Here is a 17,170-nt window from a genome sequence, read left to right as displayed (position 1 = left end):
TTTTTATGGTGGTTTGGAGCAGTGGCTTCTTCCTTGCTGAGCGGCCTTTCAGGTTATGTCGATACAGGATTAGTTTTACTGTGGATATAGATACTTTTGTACCTGTTTCCTCCAGCATCTTCACAAGGTCCTTTGCTGTTGTTCTGGGATTGATTTGCACTTTTCGCACCAAAGTACGTTAATCTCTAGGAGAGAGAACGCGTCTCCTTCCTGAGCAGTATGACGGCTGCGTGGTCCCATGGTGTTTATACTTGCGTACTATTGTTTGTTCAGATGAACGTGGTACCTTCAGGCATTTGGAAATTGCACCCAAGGATGAACCAGACTTGTGGAGGTCTACAGTTTGTTTTCTGAAGTCTTGGCTGATTTCTTTTGATTTTCCCATGATGTCAAGCAAGAGGCACTGAGTTTGAAGGTAGGCCTTGAAATGCATCCACAGGTACACCTCCAATTGACTCAAATTATGTTATTTAGCCTATCAGAAGCTTCTAAAGCCATGACATAATTTTCTGGAATTTTCCAAGCTGTTTAAAGGCACAGTCAACTTAGTGTATGTAAACTTCTGACCCACTGGAATTGTGATACAGTGAATTATAAGTGAAATAATCTGTCTGTAAACAATTGTTGGAAAAATTACTTGTGTCATGCACAAAGTAGATGTCCTAACCGACTTGCCAAAACTGTAGTTTGTTAACAAGAAATTTGTGGAGTGGATGAAAAACAAGTTTTAATGACTCCAAGCTAAGTGTATGTAAACTTCCGACTTCAACTGTATATATATATTGTGCTGAATATCTTTCCCTAGTTCATTTGACGCACAGCCTATTCCGACTTCAACAACACAACATGACATCAATGTGAAAGTAACCGATGAATAAAACAGCTGGCTGCGAGGCTTATGAGGCCGAGTTCAAATGCCGACATGAAATTCAAAACAATTGGCGCCTTGTCTAAATGACTGACAGGTTTTAAACAAACTGTCTCTGCTCTCTAGGATAAAGTCGCACAGGGTGGTAGCTTCACCCAGAGCGATGATCTGCATGGTCCTAAAGCCAACCAGAATAAATCCTAAACAGCGGTGGAATTTTATTAGAGATTGAAATGAAAGTCAATTATTACTTTTTTTGTAGATTACTTTTACAATGTTGTTCTTGATTTGAGATTGGCATGGCCAACTGACACCCCTGCTTGCACTTAACTCTGTGTACCTGGCTTCTGATCTCTCCGCTCATACCCAGATAATTTGCGCATTGTGCCCGTCACCAGTCCAGCTACACCTGGAGGAATTGCAACTGGATACACGTCCGGCTGGAGTACTAACCAAAAACTGAAGTACTAAGCGACACCCAACATGTAGGTGTTTACGAGGATGAGCCGAGGTTCATTGACGATGGAGTAACCATAAAAGTCGCTCTGGAAGATTTCAACCGGATCTAGTGAAAATGAGAGAGAGAAGCGGTCCCAAACCTCCCAGGTTTAGCGAGTCTGGGGACCGGTGGCCCCGATTTGGAAAGAGAGACCTCGGATGAGAGAAGGAGTCCTGGTCCGTTACTGGATGAAAAGATTGGTTAATCCGAATTCAAGTGGAACACGGACGAGAGGAGAGGGACTTCCAGAGGAGAAGCCTCAGCCAGTAGAGGAGATGATCCCAAACTAACCAGCACTACTTTCGCCTTGACAGGGGACACAACCATGCAGTAGTTTGCTGTTTGGGACAAAACAGCAGCGTAAGTGATGATTATTCACCAAGTTTGTGTGGTTTTATATGATGACAAAAGCACTACGTTTCGTGAAGCAATGTAAAGGCTTATCATATCCTGATGTGTTGCGCACAGATAACTTGCCTGTTTTAGCGAGTTCTTTGTTCACGGTAACAGGTGCATTGGTTCAGTTGGGCACAACAGGGCACATAGCCCAAATAATGGGTTTCACTACCTCCAGAATAAAGCATTCGGGACCACGTTGGACTGGCATTGCTATTGCGCACGAAGAGATGCTTGCTTGCTGCAGACTCTGTGCCCGTGCCATACCGATAGCGGCATTGCTTCGCATAGCAGTAGAAAAACACTCACTATAGGTTGCGCGTAGGCTAGTCTACTCTGACAGGTGAATTCCAATATTAGTTTCAGTTTATTTATATTTAATGAAAATGACTGCAATAAATGTTCATAATTAACTTGTCTTATGTTTAGCAATATATATTTTTGCCAATAGACTACATCAAGTATACCTCGCTTCCTACCCGAAACCATTCATCCAATTTAATTGACTGGGCAGAGTTGTAAATATATTTGTCGGGGGGCTATAAATTCTTCGAAAGATTTACTTGTAATGACATTTCCTTTGAGAAGGAAAGCCTATATGGTCATCTGAATTGCTGGCTAGTTCTTGCCACGTTTACCTTCACAATTCCTTTACAAAAGCTATAGATTAGGCCTAGTTGAATTATTCGATTCTATGCCAATGAATAATGTGGACTTTGTATGAGAGTGTCATTAGGTTTCCTTACTGCAGCATCTGCAGTGGTGTATTATTGTAGGAATACAGAGCCTGAGACAATGGTCTCCAATGGAATCAGAGGCAAGGAAATAATCTAGTGAAAGATCTAGTCTTAACTTGCTTAGCAAAACATCAACAGCACTTATAACACTGTTGTACATATGCCTTCATAGGCCTAAATTATCGATATCTGATGGTCAAGAGTGCAATTACGTTGATTGGCAGGCTATAAGTCTGTGATGGTATGCTTACACGTTCAAACAGAAGCATTGTTAGGTCGTATTTGATTTTGGTCCGTAACATTTCTGACACCAAAATCTGTCAGTACACATAAGGGTATTCATTGGTGATGCACTACAACCTGTCTCATCCTCTGTGAGTGAAGACAGCTTATGCTTTAACTGAGGTCACAATGGAACGTGTAGGTCATGTTAATGCCAGGACATGTCCTTGTTCTGGCTAATACTGCAGGCTACTAATACATGAATGGCTGTTATGACACAGATGAATCATCTTCCTGTAGCAGCCAGATCATTCCATCCCAATGTTATTCTGAATACTAAAATGATTTCATCCCCCCAAATGGGATAGAGGCCTTCATTTGAAAGAGAATAATGAGGCAAAATTACTAGAAGTCATTTCCACAACCATGTAAAGCCACTGGGCCCTTTTATCACTCTTACATGTTCATTTGTTGTTGTGGCTGCCTCTTCTTGCTGGATTTCATCTGGATGAAGGAGGACAAAAGCTAATCCATCTGTTTAAATCCTCTGTTCTGAAATTATTATGACATGCTGCAGGAACTTGTTTTTTTTACTGTCTACCTCAGCCTTCCTCCCAATCTCCGTTTCCCCTTAGCTGTAAATCTTGAAAAATGATCTTAAAGATGGAAACTGGCATTCATTTTGAGATATTTTCTTATTGCCAGGTGAGAGGGACTGACTGCATACTCAAGCTTGTTTTCTCCAGCTCTCAGACACTAGTACTGGACTACTTTATCTTCATTGGGCTTTAGATCCTGATTGTATGGGTGATGAAATAAGCCCTCAAGGACGGCCTGATGGAGCCTGAAGTGCTCTAACTCTAACTTAACCACAGCAGTGTGTGTGTGTGTGTGTGGTGGGTGGCTGAGTCTACTCTGGCTACACCCATGCCTTCACTCACTTGTCGTTTTGCCACCATTGCTTTTCACTCCTTTTCTCTTCTATTTCCTACTTTTCCCAGAATGCCCTGCTGTGCTTGTGCTGCCCGAGCTGTGTTGTGGTGTGTTTTACCACTATTCCCTCTAGGATGACCTGGGTAGTAGTGGTGTTACGTTCCCCAAGGCAGGTTGTGTCCTCTGAGGCTTGTAGGCAAGGCTAATGTGGTCTCTTCTTTGTCTGTTTGTCTGTGTACCTGAGCCCTGGGTGGATACTAGCCTAGACTCCCTATGGGGAGAGAGATGGGCTGAGTGTTGAGTCTCTCATTCTCAGTGGTGTTTATGAATTTAATGGCAAGGTTCCTTCCTCCTGCCAGTGTGGATCCAAAATGGCCGCCATGATTGTGCCTCATGCTGATCGCTATTATCATAAAAGCCACTTTCCTAAGTGATTTTCAACCTTGATCATTTATTTCATCCATCAACTCGCTTTTTAAGTTGATGCTTTCAGTAATGCACTTCGCTGGTAGTAAATATCTACATATCTACATATCTACAATATTGCACGAAAATCTGCCAGCCATGGTGTGATCAATGTCAATTATTTTCTCTTGGTGTAATTTTTTCTCTCTGTTCTTCATACATCCAGTGGGGAAAATCTAAATATGGATTTGCATAAGATGCAGAGTGGGACTCTGTGAGTGGTCTTTAATGTGAGGGGCATCACAGAGAGAGTTCATTATATATCTGGCAGGTTATCAATGTAGTGAGCTGGTCTTTTGAAATACCTACATCTCTTTCAGAGAGATAATAGGCAAACACACGCTCACACACACACACACACACACACACACACACACACACACACACACACACACACACACACACACACACACACACACACACACACACACACACACACACACACACACACACACACACACACACACACACACACACACACGAAGTAGAATAAGAGGCCCACTTTGTAAGGCTACAGTAATGTATGAGTCTACTAAATGTACTTGATAGACCATAATTGAAGACATTTTATTTCTTCAATAATTTCAGTACATTTACAGTGGGGCAAAAAAGTATTTAGTCAGCCACCAATTGTGCAAGTTCTCCCACTTAAAAAGATGAGAGAGGCCTGTAATTTTCATCATAGGTACACTTCAACTATGACAGACAAAATGAGAAAAAAAAATCCAGAAAATCACATTGTAGGATTTTTCATGAATGTATTTGCAAATTATGGTGGAAAATATTTATTTTTTTGCCCCACTGTAGTAGACTCATGCACGTGGCCCCTCAACCTGAACGAAGGAATATCATGGTTCAAATGGATTCTTTCCCTCAAAATAAACTGAACTTTCTATAATATGAACTGAAATGAACTGAACTGAACTGAATTGAACTGAAATGAAATAAACTGAAATGAACTGAACTATTGTCACGACTAATGCCGAAGTCGGTTCCTCTCCTTGTTTGGGCGGCGTTCGGCGGTCGACGTCACAGGTCTTCTAGCCATCGCCGATCCACCTTTCATTTTCCATTTGTTTTGTCTTGTTTTCCCACACACCTGGTTTACATTCCCTCATTACATGACGTGTTTATAACCCTCTGTTCCCCCCATGTCTGTGTGTGGAATTGTTTGTTGTTAAGTGTATGTGCATGTCTAACTGGTTTGCGACGTGCTATTTCAACCCGTATTTTGTTGTTTCTGGTTGCAGTTTGTTTTGCCTAAATAAACTGCTCCGGTTGTTACCCATGTCTGCTCTCCTGCGCCTGACTTCCCTGCAGCCAGTTACGCACCTCTTACAACTAACCTGAAATGAATTGAACTAGTAGTGAAGCTTGGTGGCAAGACGCCATGCGCCGCCATGACTAGACAGAGGATTCGTCTTGACTTGCCCCACAGAGCTAATGTCTTGGCCGGGATTCCAGATGGGGCACTTGGCCCAACCTTTTCAGGCTAGCGCCGAGCTGTGTGTTTGTGTTTAGCATCTTGTTTAGTCGCTTTATCAAGAACGACTACATACATGTCATTTATTATTTAGTTAATGGACTGGTTTGAGAGAAACATGTGAAATGTGATGGAATTATACCTAGGGTCCTCGATTTACCTTAGTGAACTTTCCCTGGTCGGGCAAGGTCATGACACTTCTGCTCTCCAAGACCTACCGATGAAGGTTGTTTAATGTACAGTTGAAGTCGGAAGTTTACATACACTTAGGTTGGAGTCATTAAAACTAGTTTTTCAACCACTCCACACATTTCTTGTTAACAAACTATAGTGTTGGCAAGTCGGTTAGGACATCTACTTTGTGCATGACACAAGTAATTTTTCCAACAAATGTTTACCGACAGATTATTTCACTGTATCACAATTCTAGTGGGTAAGAAGTTTACATACACTAACTTGACTGTGCCTTTAATAACTTCTTATGGATCAAATCCCTTTAGCGGGGTCAATTTGACAACATCTGGTGAAATGGCAGAGCACCAAATTCAAATTAAATTACTATAAATATTAAACTTTCATGAAATCACACATGCAATACACCAAATTAAAGCCATACTTGCTGTTAATCCAGCTGCAGTGTCAGATTTCAAAAAGGCTTTATGGCGAAAGCAAACCGTGCTATTATCTGAGGACAGCACCCCATCAAACAAAGACAGACAATCATAATTCAACCCGCCAGGCGCGACACAAACCTCAGAAATAAAGATATAATTCATGCCTTACCTTTGACGAGCTTCTTCTGTTGACACTCCAATATGTCCCACAAACATCACAAATGGTCCTTTTATTCGATTAATTCCGCCGTTATATATCCAAAATGTCCATTTATTTGGCGCGTTTGATCCAGAAAAACACAGATTCCAACTCACGCTACATGACTACAAAATATCTTATTAGTTACCTGTAATCTTTGTCCAAACATTTCAAACAACTTACGTAATACAACTTTAACTATTTTTTTACGTAAATAATCGATAAAATTTAAGACAGGAGAAACTGTGTTCAATACCGGACGAAAACAAAGAAAGCATGTTCCAGGTCGCACGCACCAAATCATTAGAGTGCACCTGGAGTGACACAGGAAAATAACAGGGCTACTTCTTCATTTCTCTAAAGAAAAACATCAACCAATTTCTAAAGACTGTTGACATCTAGTGGAAGCTATAGGAACTGCAAGAATATTTATATTAAATCGGCCTTGCCATAGAAACCTAATGGAAAACAGATTGACCTCAAAACAATTTTTCCCTGGATGGATTGTGCTGGGGTTTTCGCCTGCCAAATCAGTTCTGTTATACTCACAGACATTTTTGTTTTCTATCCAAATCTACCAATTATATGCATATCCAAGCTTCTGGGCCTGAGTAGCAGGCAGTTTACTTAAGGCACACTTTTCATCCGGACGTGAAAATAGCGCCCCCAAGCCATAAGAAGTTTTAAACAGCTTGGAAAATTCCAGAAAATTATGTCATGGCTTTAGAATCTTCTGATAGGCTAATTGACATCATTTGAGTCAATTGGAGGTGTACCTGTGGATGTATTTCAAGACCTACTTTCAAACTCAGTGTGTCTTTGCTTGACATCATGGGAAAATCAAAAGAAATCAGCCAAGCCCTCAGATTTTTTTTTTAGACCTCTACAAGTCTGGTTCATCCTTGGGAGCATTTTCCAAATGCCTGAAGGTACCACGTTCATCTGAACAAACAATAGTACACAAATATAAACACCATGGGACCACGCAACCGTCATACCTCTCAGGAACGAGATGCGTTCTGTCTCTTAGAGATGAACGTACTTTGGTGGGAAAAGTGCAAATCAATCCCAGAACAACAGCAAAGGACCATGTGGAGATGCTGGACGAAACCGGTACACAAGTATCTATATCTACAGTAAAACGAGTCCTATATACGACATAACCTGAGAGGCCGCTCAGCAAGGAAGAAGCCACTGCTCCAAAACCACCATAAAAAAGCCAGACTATGATTTGCAACTGCACATGGGGACAAAGTTCATACTTTTTGGAGAAATGTCCTCTGGTCTGATGAAACAAAAATAGAACTGTTTGGCCATAATGACCATCATTATGTTTGGAGGAAAAATAGGAAGGCTTGCAAGCCGAAGAACACCATCCCAACCATGAAGCACGGGGGTGGCAACATCATGTTGTGGGGGTGCTTTGCTGCAGTAGGGACTGGTGCACTTCACAAAATAGATGGCATCATGAGGAGCAAAATCATGCGGATATATTGAAGCAACATCTCAAAACATCAGTCAGGAAGTTAAAGCGTGGCCACAAATGGGTCTTCCAAGTGGACAATGACCCCAACCATACTTCCAAAGTTGTGGCAAAATGGCTTAAGGACAACAAATCAAGGTATTGGAGTGGCCATCACAAAGCCCTGACCTCAATCCCATTGAACATTTGTGGGCAGAACTGAAAAAGCATGTGTCAGCAAAGAGTCCTACAACCCTGACTCAGTTACTCCAGTTCTGTCAGGAGGAATGGGCCAAAATTCACCCAACTTATTGTGGGAAGCTTGTGGAAGGCTACCCGACATGTTAGACCCAAGTTAAACAATTTAAAAGCAATGCTACCAAATACTAATTGAGTGTATGTAAACTTCTGACCCACTGGGATTGTGATGAAATAAATAATGGCTGAAATAATTAATTCTCTGTACTATTATTCTTACATTCACATTCTTAAAATAAAGTGGTGATCCTAACTGACGTAAAACTGTGAATTTTTACTAGGATTAAATGTCAGGAATTGTGAAAAACTGAGTTTAAATGTATTTGGCTAAGGTGTATGTAAACTTTAGACTTCAACTGTAACTACAGTTGGCTTATCAGCATTTGATAGCCACACATTTACCCAGTATGCTTGCAGTGATGCTGCATTGATGCCTGCATTACAACACATTCAGGGTCAATTACAATCACCTTACATACCGTAGCACCTGCTGTTGGAACAGAGCAACATCTAAGACGACAGAAGTCACTAAAAACCTTGAGACTCACGTCCCTTGCATGGCTCGGAGTTATCCATTTTAAGGCAGCCAATCATCAAGCTAATGGTCTCATTATGTTTCCTGCACCATCACCACGGTAGGGGTACTAGACTAGGCCTTGGTGGAAGGATACGTTAAGACTGTTTGACTTGAGTGTAATAATACGCTTGGCCACTGATCCCTTTCTGCAGTACAAGGGGGTCGACAGAGCACCGAGCCGCATGTCTGTGTGTGTGTGTGTGTGACAAAAGTCTGTGTGTGTGTGTATTAGAGAGAGAGAGTGTCAGTGTGTGGGTGTTAATTACATTGATATTACAGAGTGTCAAATGTGATTTGGTTTCATCTTCATTCTATTAAATATCTTTTCCACGGGAGGTATCTCAGGATAAAGTAGCGGCTGACAGTGACATTGTCTCTGGCTCTCTAACAGAAGGTCCCAGTACAGTTTGGATGCAAATAGTTGGACTGGCGAGGTCTGACTGTCTCTAGTTCTCCAATAGCTGATCTCAGACCAGTTTTGCATGGTAGTGGTTGGACTGTGTGGTGCAGTGTAGTAGGTAGATCGAAGTAGGTGGTATATGCAGCATGCTCCCCCTTGGCACAGTCTTGAGCTTTACCACCTGCTTCTTGAGGCAAAGTGGGCTACAGTGCCTTGCGAAAGTATTCACCCCCCTTCGGGTTTGTATCATTTGATTTACACAACATGATTACCACTTTGAAGATACAAAATACTTTTTATCGTGAAACAAACAAGAAATAATACAAAAAAACTGAAAACATGAGCGCGCATAACTATTCACCCCTCCAAAGCCAATACTTTGTAGAGCCACCTTTTGCAGCAATTACAGCTGAAGTCTTTTAGGATTTGTCTCTATAAGCTTGGCACATTTAGCCACTGGGATTTTTGCCCGTTCTTCAAGGCAAAACTGCTCCAGCTCCATCAAGTTGGATGGGTTCCTGCTGGTGTACAGCAATATTTAAGTTATACTACCGATTCTCAATTGGAATGAGGTCTGGGCTTTGACTAGAACATTCCAAGACATTTAAATGTTTCCCGTTAAATTACTTGAGTGTTGCTTTAGCAGTATGCTTAGGGTCATTGTCCTGCCAGTCTCAAATCTCTGGAAGACTGAAACAGGTTTCCCTCAAGAATTTCCCTGTATTTAACGCCATCCATAATTCTTTCAATTCTGACTAGTTTCCCAGTCCCTGCCAATGAAAAACAAAAAGCATGATGCTGCCACCACCATGCTTCACTGTGGGGATGGTGTTCTCCGGTGATGAGAGGTGTTGGGTTTGTGCCAGACATATAATTTTCCTTGATGGCCAAAAAACAAAAATTTAGTCTCATCTGACCAGAGTACCTTTTTACATATGTTTGGGGAGTCTCCCACATTCCGTTTGGCGAACACCAAACGTGTTTGCTTATTTCTTTCTTTAAGCAATGGCCACTCTTCCGTAAAGCCCAGCTCTGTGGACTATATGGCTTAAAGTGGTCCTATGGACAGATACTCCAATCTCCTGTGGAGCTTTGCAACTCCTTCAGGGTTATCTGGTCTGTGAGTTTTGGTGGGTGGCCCTCTCTTGGCAGGTTTGTTGTGGTGCCATATTCTTTCCAGTTTTAAATTATGGATTTATTGGTGCCCCGTGGCATGTTCAAAGTTTCGGATATTTGTCTAGAACCCAACCCTGATCTGTACCTCTCCACAACTTTGTCCCTGACCTGTTTGAAGAGCTCCTTGGTCTCCGTGCTGCTGCTTGCTTGGTGGTGCCCCTCTCTTAGTGGTGTTGCAGACTCTGGGGCCTTTCAGAACAGGTGTATATATACTGAGATCATGTGACAGATCATGTTACACTTAGATTGCACACAGATGGACTTTATTTAATTAATTATGTGACTTCTGAAGGTAATTGGTTGCACCAGATCTTATTTAGGGGCTTCATAGCAAAGGGGGTGAATACATATGCACGCAACACTTTTCTGTTTTTTTTATGTCAAATTTTTTGAAGCAAGTTATATTTTTCATTCCACTTCACCAATTTTGACTATTTTGTGTATGTCCATTACATGAAATCCAAATAATAATCCATTTAAATAACAGGTTGTAATGCAACAAAGTGGGGTGAATACTTTTGCAAGGCACTGTACCTTGTAACGTTGATCTCTCTTGGCATTTCCTGAACATTAGCACACTAGGTAGAATGCGATGAGTAAGTAATGATGTCATAGAGGATGTTGAGGGGGCAGATCCCCTACCTCTCTATCTCTCATTCTCTCTCTCCCTCTCTGTTTCTCTCTCTCTCTCACTCACACCCCCTCTCTCTGTCTTTCTCTCTCTCTCTCGCTCTCTCACTACCCCCGCTCTCTTTCTCTCTCACACATGCAAATAGTCTTTCCCTCCCCCTTCCTCTTTCTGTCACTCTCTCCCTCTCTTTCTCACTTGGTCGGGGTGAATGGTGTCACTCTCTTGAGGGGTTGTCGTTGATCAAGACTAATAATGACACATTATACCCCAGGACCCACATTCAATTAACACACTGTCAAATAGAAATTATCTAGTGGTTTATCTATGAAAAAGACTGAGAGTGGCTGTAAAACGGGGCCACGCCACATTAACTTTTCTATCCCCTTCTTCTTCCCTTTTTATTCCCATTTCGATTTTAATGATAATAACCTGTTTAAACATCGGCCATTACCAAACATATTGTGTAAGCATCTTTCATTTAGTGGAGGGAAATAGATGCGGCTGGATGTTAGGAGATTTGCTAACAGTCAGTCTGGGGAAGCAAGCAGTACGTGACTTTGAACTCCTGTCTCTCCATTGTATTTCCAAAAAGAAGTCTCTCTCTCTCTCTTTCAAGGCGTTTTGCTGAGTGGGAGGGGCATCAGAACATGAGCATTTACTGTTTTGGTGTTGTTTCTACACAATGTGTGATTGTTATGAATGAAAAGGTCCTGGAGTTATCTAAAAAAGGCTTTACGGCGAAAGCACACTTTGCGATTATGTTAGGTCAGCACCTAGCCACAGAAACCCATACAGCCATTTTCCAGCCAAGGAAAGGGCTCACAAAAGTTAGAAATTGCGATTAAACGAATCACTAATCTTTGATGATCTTCATCAGATGGCACTCATAGGACTGCATGTTACACAATACATGTATGTTTTGTTAGATAAAGTTCATATTTATATCCGAAAATCTCAGTTTACATTGGCGCGTTATGTTCAGAAATGCATTGTCTCAAACAAACATCCGGTGAAAGTTCCGAGAGCCACATCAAATTACAGAAATACTCATCATAAACATTGATAAACGATACAAGTGTTAAACATACAAATAAAGATAAACTTCTCCTCAATGCAACCTCTGTGTCAGATTTCAAAAAGGCTTTACGGCGAAAGCACACTTTGCGATTATGTTAGGTCAGCACCTAGCCACAGAAACCCATACAGCAGTTTTCCAGCCAAGGAGAGGGCTCACAAAAGTCAGAAATAGCATTAAAATTAATCACTTACCTTTGATGATCTTCATCTGGTGGCACTCCCAGGTCTCCATGTTAGACAATAAATGTTTGTTTTGTTCGATAATGTCCCTCTTTATGACCAAAAACCTCCTTTTGTTTGCGCGTTTTGTCCAGTAATCCGAATGCTCAAGGCACGTGCACTAAGTCCAGACGAAAAGTTTTTTTTAAGGTACAATAGAAGTTAGTGGAAACATGCCAAACGATGTTTAAAATCAATCCTCCGGTTGTTTTTGTCATAAATAATCAATACAATTTCAACCGGACAAAAGCTTCGTCAATAGAAAATGAGAAACAAGAAAGGCGCGTTCCCGATCAGGCGCATGGCTGATTGTTTGAATGTTCCACTGGCCACTGATTGAAAGTGCTGTATCTTCCTAATTTTTCTGAGTAAAAGCCTGAAACAATGCCTAAAGACTGGCCACATATAGAAGAAGCCATAGAGCTTGTGAACTGGTCCCTAAGTCTTTGTATGGTGGATAGGCTTTCAATGGAAAAACAGCCTTTCAAAATAATAGTACTTCCTGGTTGGATTTTCCTCGGGTTTTCGCCTGCCATATCAGTTCTGTTATACTCACAGACATTATTTTAACAGTTTTGGAATCTTTAGAGTGTTTGCTATCCAAATCTACTAATCATATGCATATCCTATCTTCTGCGCCTAAATAGCAGACAGTTTAATTTGGGCACGCTTTTCATCCAAAATTCCAAATGCTGCCCCCTACCCTGGTGAAGTTGATCATTAGCTTTTTTTCTGGCCAATCTTCTGTAATGCCCAGCTTTGTGGAGTGTATGGTTTAAAGTGGTCCTATGGACAGATACTCAAATCTCCACTGTGGAGCTTTGCAGCTCCTTCAGGGTTATCTTTGGTCTCTTTGTTGCCTCTCTGATTATTGCCCTCTTTGTCTGGTCTGTGAGTTTTGGTGGGCGGCCCTCTCTTGGCAGGTTTGTTGTGGTGCCATATTCTTTAAAAAAAGAAATAATGGATTTAATGGTGCTCCGTGGGATATTCAAAGTTTCTGATATTTTTTATAACCCAACCCTGATCTGTACTTCTCCACAACTTTGTCCCTGACCCGTTTGGTGAGTTCTTTGTTCTTCATGGTGCCCCTTGCGTAGTGGTTTTGCAGACTCTGGGGCCTTTCAGAACAAGAGTATATATACTGAGATCATGTGGCAGATCATGTGACACAGGTGGACTTCATGTAACTAATTACGTGACTTCTGAAGGTAATTGGTTGCACCAGATCTCATTTAGGGGCTTCATAGCAAAGGGGGTGAATACATATGCACGCACCCCTTTTGAGTTTTTATTTTATGGAATTTTTTGAAACACTTACTTTTTTCAAATTCACTTCACCAATTTCAACTATTTTGTGTATGTCCATTACATTACATGAAATGCAAATAAAAATTTATTTAAATTACAGTTTGTAATGCAACAAAATAGGAAAAACGCCAAGGGGGATGAGTACTTTTGCAAGGCACTGTATATGCTAACTCAGTGAGCAAGTTTATAAGGAAGTATATAGGAGATGTTGTATACACTGAGACTATTAAAACCTTCCCTAACCAGAAACCGTGAATGTATGGCTGCATTCATGCTAAATTTAAAGCACGTTCCACCGCAGTTAATCATGGCAAGGCGTCTGGGAATATGGCCGAATACAAACAGTGTAGTTGTTCCCTCCGTGAGGCGATAAAACAAGCAAAGTGTCAGTATAGAGACAAATTGGAGTTGCAATTCAATGCCTCAATATCGAGACATATGTGGCAGGGTCTATAAACAATCATGAATTACAAACAGAAAATCAGCCTCGTCGCAGACATCGACGTCTTGCTTCCAGACGAACTAAACACCTTCTTTGCCCGCTTTGAGGATAATACAATGCCACCAACGCATTAATCTTTATATTTATATATTCTTATCCCATTCCTTTACTAGATTGTGTATATTAGGTTTTGTTGTGGAATTGTTGATATTACCTGTTAGATACTACGGCACTGTCTGATCTAGAAGCATAAGCATTTCGCTACACTCGCAATAACATCTGCTAACCATGTGTATGTGACCAATACAATTTGATTTGAATTGATTTGGTAGAGCTCCAAGACAGGATTGTGTCGAGGCACAGATCTGGGGAAGGGTACCAAAGCATTTCTGCAGCATTGAAGGTCCCCAAGAACATAGTGGCCTCCATCATTCTTAAATGTAAGAAGTTTGGAATCACCAAGACTCTTCCTAGAGCTGGCCGCCCAGCCAAACTGAGCAATCAGGGGAGAAGGGCCTTGGTCAGGGAGGTGACCAAGAACCCAATGGTCACTCTGACAGAGCTCTTGACTTCCCCTGTGGATATGGGAAAACCTTCCAGAAGGACAACCATCTCTGTAGTACTCCACCAATCAGGCCTTTATGGAAACCCACTCCTCAGTAAAAAAAATGATTTAACTAGACAAGTCAGTTATTAAGAACAAATTCTTATTTACAATGACAGCCTGCAATTGTGCGCCACCCTATGGGACTCCCAATCCAGATGTGATGCAGCCTGGATTTGAACCAGGTACTGCAGCGACACCTCTTGCACTGAGATGCAGGGTCTTAGACCACTGCGTCACTCGGGAGCCCAAGGCACGTGAAAGTAAAAGGCACATGCCACTTAGAGTTTTCCAAAAGGCAACATGAACATGAGAAACAAGATTCAACTCTTTGGCCTGAATGCCAAGCGTCACGTGTGAAGAAAACCTGGTACCATTCCCACAGTGAAGCACGTGGTGGCAGCATTCTTGAGTGGCCCAGCCAGAGCCCGGACTCGAACCCGATCGAACATCTCTGGAGAGACCTGAAAATAGCTGTGCAGCAACTCTCCCCATCCAACCTGGCAGAGCTTGAGAGGATCTGCAGAGAAGAATGGGAGAAACTCTCCAAATACAGGTGTGCCAAGCTTGTAGCGTCATACACAAGAAGACTCGAGGCTGTAATTGCTTCAACAAAGTTGCTTCCACAAAGTACTGAGTAAAGGGCCTGAATACTTATGTAAATGTGAATATTTTTGTTTTCTAAAAACCTGTTTTTGCTGTGTCACTATGGGGTGTTTTGTGTGTGTATATTGAAGAGGGAAAAAAAACTATTTGATCCATTTTAGAATAAGGCTGGAAAAGAACATAAAGTGGAAAAATTCAAGTTGTCTGAATAATTTCCGAATACACTGTACATGCATAATTCAAGCTACACTTAATATGAACCATGCCTGACATTTCGCATGCACCTTGTAGAATAGAGATTAGTCAAAGCTGCCATGGCTAAAAAACTATTCTGGTACTGTCAACAACTCAAGATTAACCTATAAGAAGACAGAGGTTAAACCATCTATCTATCTTTTCTTTTTACTCCAGTGCCAATACCTCAAAAGGAAAGGCAATCAAATATCTTCCTTCCTGTGTCACGCCCTGGCCTTAGTTATCTTTGTTTTCTGTAATATTTTGGTGAGGTCAGGGTGTGACAGGGGGGATGTGTGTGTGTATTTGTCTCGTCTTGGGTGGTTGTATGGTATAGGGGGGTTTAGTAGAGTGTATGGGTTTGTGTTGAGTGTAGGTGTCTAGGTATGTCTATGGTTGCCTGAATGGTTCTCAATCAGAGACAGCTGTCATTCATTGTCTCTGATTGGGAGCCATATTTAAGGCAGCCATAGGCATTAGGTTAATGTGGGTAATTGTCTATGTGTAGTGTTTAGTGTCAGCACTATTTGTTTGTATAGCTTCACGATCGTCTGTTTGTTGTTTTTCTTCATAATAAAAAGATGTCGTTCTATCACGCTGTGCCTTGGTCCACTCTGCCTCATTACGACGATCGTGACAGAATTACCCACCAAACTCGGACCAAGCAGCGTGTTAAGCAGCAGCAGGAGCAGCGCATACAGGATTCTTGAACTTGGGAGGAGATACTGGAAGGTAAGGGACCTTGGGCACAACCGGGAGAATATCGCCTCCCTCGTGAAGAGCTGGAGGCAGCTAAAGCCGAGAGGAGGCGATATGAGGAGGCAGCACGGAAGCAAGGCTGGAAGCCCACGAGTAAAACCCAAAAATTTCTTGGGGGGGGAGGCTACAAGGGGGTGTGGCGAAGTCAGGTAGGAGACCTGCGCCAACTTCCTATGCTTACCGTGGAGCGCGAGAGTACGGGCAGACACCGTGTTATGCGGTAGAGCGCATGGTGTCTCCTGTACGTGTGCATAGCCCGGTGCGGGTTATTCCACCTCCCCGCACTGGCAGGGCTAGATTGAGTATTGAGCCAGGTGCCATGAAGCCGGCTCAACGCGTCTGGTCTCCAGTGCGTCTCCTCGGGCCGGCATACATGGCACCAGCCTTACGCATGGTGTCCCCGGTTCGCCTACACAGCCCAGTGCGGGTTATTCCACCTCCCCGCACTGGTCGGGCTACGGGGAGCATACAACCAGGTAAGGTTGGGCAGGCTCAGTGCTCAAGGGAGCCAGTACGCCTGCATGGTCCGGTATATCCGGCGCCACCTCCCCGCTCCAGCCCAGTACCACCAGTGCCAACACCAGGCTTCCAGTGTGTCTCCAGAGCCCTGTTCCTCCTCCACGCACTCGCCCTATGGTGCGTGTCTCCAGCCCGGTACCACCAGTTCCGGCACCAAGCACCAAGCCTCCTGTGCGTCTCCAGAGTCCTTTGCGTCCTGTTGATGCTCCCCGCACTAGCCTTGAGGTGCATGTCCTTAGCCCGGTACCTCCAGTTCCGGTACCACGCACCAGACCTACTGTGCGCCTCAGCCGGCCAGAGTCTGCCGTCTGCCCAGTGCCGCCTGCGCTGTCCGTCTGCCCAGAGCCGCCTGCGCTATCCATCTGCCCAGAGCCGTCAGAGCCGCCCGTCTGCCCAGAGCCGTCAGAGCCGCCCGTCTGTCCCGAGCCGTCAGAGCCGCCTGTCTGTCCCGAGCCGTCAGAGCCGCCCGTCTGTCCCGAGCC

General features: G+C 42.8%; 1 pseudogene; it reads left to right on the top strand.

Annotated features, from left to right (window-relative positions):
* Window positions 1-1,197: 1,197 nt before the first annotated feature.
* LOC139541314 (VPS10 domain-containing receptor SorCS3-like) overlaps window positions 1,198-17,170 on the top strand; it is a 105,302-nt pseudogene continuing 89,329 nt past the window's right edge.

This window comes from Salvelinus alpinus, chromosome 2 (assembly GCF_045679555.1).
Source record: "Salvelinus alpinus chromosome 2, SLU_Salpinus.1, whole genome shotgun sequence".
Classification (NCBI taxonomy): Eukaryota; Metazoa; Chordata; class Actinopteri; order Salmoniformes; family Salmonidae; genus Salvelinus; species Salvelinus alpinus.
This window is presented reverse-complemented; position numbering and strand designations above follow the sequence as displayed.